Raw genomic sequence first — 3,337 nt, 5'->3', positions numbered from 1 at the left:
AGTTTCTCAAAAGAGAAAAAAACATCAGTGGCGTAGACAGTGGCAAACTGGAGTGTGGCAGGCCAGTACTTCCTCTGTATGAGGTCGTCCACTCCAGCAGTCCAACTGGCCTGGCATGACTCGCACCTCAGGTCTGGCATGTTGAGATCATATCGCCCTAGAAAAATAAAAGACACACCCACAGTAATGTAAAACGTAGCATATCAGAAATTAGTCAATGGGCATACATTTTATTTTATATACACCTATGACAAACCTTGTGGGAATGACAAGTCAAATTATTTTTAAGATGCTTAAGAAAAATCACATCCTTACCATCCATTGTGATCACAGCAACAGCCTTTCCTGGGTTGACCCTCAATGACTCTTTTCCACAACAACAGATAATATCAGGCACCCGCACAGGTACAAGGCGCTCTGAAAGTTTATAAATTGAATTTAAATAATTTAGGTCCAATAGGACAGGGGTTCCCAAAGTAGGGGTCGCGACCCCACTTGGGGTCGCGGGAGACTGACGTGGGGTCGCGAAATTATTTTGGGTCATTAAAAAAAAAAAAAAAAAAAAAAACGTTTTTTTTTTTTTTTTTTTTTAACTTTAAATTCAACAGAATGGATGAAATACCATCTAAAATGATCACAAATGGTATATTTTACCATTTTAACACATTACAAATGCACACCGAACGTGCAAGTTTATGTGCATAAATGACCTCCAGGTTTAGGTGGGGTCGCGAGTCAATTTCCGCCTTATTTTGGGGTCGCGGGCTGAAAAGTTTGGGAACCCATGCAATAGGACATACAACTTGACGATTGCTGGAAATGATTGAAGAGAGTGAATCTTTACTTGAGAAGTTAAAAAGACTCCATGGTCGTACGAAAAAAAGGCATGGTTTAAGTGATCTAAGTAATGACGTTAATGAGTCAGGGAGGATATGTTATGTTGTATTCATGAATAAGAACTTACCACACCGGCAATGAGCCTTATCTACAATGCACGTGGTTGGAGACAAGGGCTGGAAGAACCCAGCATCCATGGCATCCCTGTTGTGTAGAACATTTCTTGTGTCAGAGTGCGTTTGGATGTCGCATTCGGGACACAGGAATGGCCTTGGTTCACAGCCATTACAGGAAACAGCAGCTGGCCTGGTGGCACACTGATGGCACATGTGTGTGCCTACATCTGAACTCGATGCAACGCTGTTAATCAGCCGGGGTCTCTCTGCTCGCCATCTCTCTAAGAGAGAATGGTTCCGTGTGCTCCAATCTAAGGAAGCCTGGAGGGGAGCTGCTGGGGTTGGTACTTCCTCTACGGAAGCTGACACAGCGCTCAGGGAGTGCTGGAGCTCTTGTATGAAGCGCTCTGTTAAGATAGTGTGGAATATTGAAACACAACATTGTTAGTTTTATTTTATTTTATTAAAAGTATAATAATGATGTGAAAAGGGTAGTTGCACATATAATCTGGTATATGTGTACAAATATCTAATTAACATTCAAACTCATTGACAGATTATTAGAATATATTATGAACATATTGCTTTGCACTAATGAAATACTCACCAACGGCATCTGACGCAAAGGTTGTGTCTGGAACATCGGTGGCAGGAACAGATTTCTCACCGCAACCACCTGGATGAGCCTTCCGACTCGGACCAGCTATAACAGAAAAAAACAAAACACTCATGTCAACATTTACTCTCACCTCACTGGATTCAGTTAGATCTCCAGACTCACTCCCTAGCTTCAGTTAGAACAGCATACTCACTCCCTAGCTTCAGTTAGAACAGCAGACTCACTCCCAAGCTTCAGTTAGAACTGCAGACTCACTCCCTAGCTTCAGTTAGAACAGCAGACTCACTCCCTAGCTTCAGTTAGAACTGCAGACTCACTCCCTAGCTTCAGTTAGAACAGCAGACTCACTCCCTAGATCAGTGGTTCTCACAGTGGATTTAAGGTTCTTTTAAGACATACAAGTCTATAATTCTGGCAGTGTACAAATGGAACCAAATGGACCCTTACGGGTACATTTGGTTCCATTTGTACACTACCAGAGTTAAGGGGAGACCTTGGAATTTGAATTTTGGAGACACACTGCCCTAGATTCAGTTTGTGTCAAACTTATGCACTCCCTAGCTTCAGTTTGAACAGTAGACTCACTCGCTAGCTTCAGTTAGAATAGCAGACTCTTCTTCCTAGCTAGATTAAGTTAGATCTCCAGACTCACTCCCTAGCATAAGTCAGAACTCCCGACCCACTCCATAGCTTCAGTTAGAACTCCAGACTCAATCAGCTTCCGCCGTAATCTGAAGACTCACCTCTTCAGAGCCCACCTTAGCCCATAGTATTAACAGTAGCACTTACCTAACCTTTAGATTGCATTTTCATATATATTGATGTTGCCTACAGTGAGTATAGCTTAAATGTACAGATTATTAGTGTTTTCAAGTTACGTGTCATAGATTTTATAGAATAGATTATTGGTCAACCTACGTTTTTGATTAATTGTTCTATGCATAAGAAGGATAACTTGTGCTGTTAGAATTCACTCTAGATTCAGTGCATTCACACACATCAAGATGAACAGCAGAGCAAGGCAACAATCTCATAATCAGGAGCAGTTAGGGTTTAGGGTTCAGTGTCTTGCCCAAAGTCTCGTGGACACAAACCCGGGGGAACAAACAGCCACTTTAATAGAATGTATTTTATACTGCTTTACAGTATGTAATATACACCTTAAGGTATCTCTTTCAATTATATAACATGTAGCTGTTATCAATAAGATTTTAAAAAAATGATTTAAGATTAAAATGATTAATGTTTAAACCGTAAAAGCGTGAAAAAGATATTGAGTCAGTCATGAACACTATCGTTTGATTGGACATTGAAATAAACATGCTCTGAAAATGCACGCGATCCACTGAGCGTGCATTTGATAGGCTGCTCTGGGTTAAGTGGTTGGATGGGTGGATCGCAAAATCGGTTGAAATGATCAAGTGGATTTGAAAAATGGCCTCGGGTTTAAACAAGTTAATGGCATAACAATACTGACCCTGATTTCTGGTTGATCCTGGCCTCGCAGGGATGACATTACCATGGCTGTCTCTATTTTTCCACCTCTGCTTTGGTCCAGGTGCCTTTGCCTTCTTTGCTGGTGCTCTCCACTGTGACTCAGGGGGAATCATAACATTGACAGCACTGGCCACAGCTGCTGCTTGAGCGCGCTTCAGACTGCGTTCAAGTTCCGCATTCATAGCGCTTGCGTCACTCATGGTGACGGGTAACAACAAGAAACAGACAAAAACAATAAGACAAACAAGGGAAAACACGCGCACACACA

At 41.8% G+C, this 3,337-nt stretch overlaps 1 long non-coding RNA gene across 1 annotated transcript; it reads right to left on the bottom strand.

Annotated features, from left to right (window-relative positions):
• Positions 1-1,235: 1,235 nt before the first annotated feature.
• Positions 1,236-3,130, bottom strand: LOC311043155. Its single transcript, XR_014600591.1, has 3 exons — positions 3,050-3,130; positions 1,561-1,656; positions 1,236-1,360 (listed from the first exon to the last, which is right to left on the bottom strand). It is a non-coding gene; the product is annotated as an uncharacterized lncRNA (long non-coding RNA).
• Between the last annotated feature and the right edge of the window lie 207 nt (positions 3,131-3,337).

Source organism: Gymnoscopelus microlampas, assembly GCF_963454915.1.
Source record: "Gymnoscopelus microlampas genome assembly, chromosome: 4".
In the NCBI taxonomy this organism is placed as follows: Eukaryota; Metazoa; Chordata; class Actinopteri; order Myctophiformes; family Myctophidae; genus Gymnoscopelus; species Gymnoscopelus microlampas.
The sequence above is the reverse complement of the archived record's forward strand: the minus strand, read 5'-3'. Positions and strand labels throughout refer to the sequence as shown.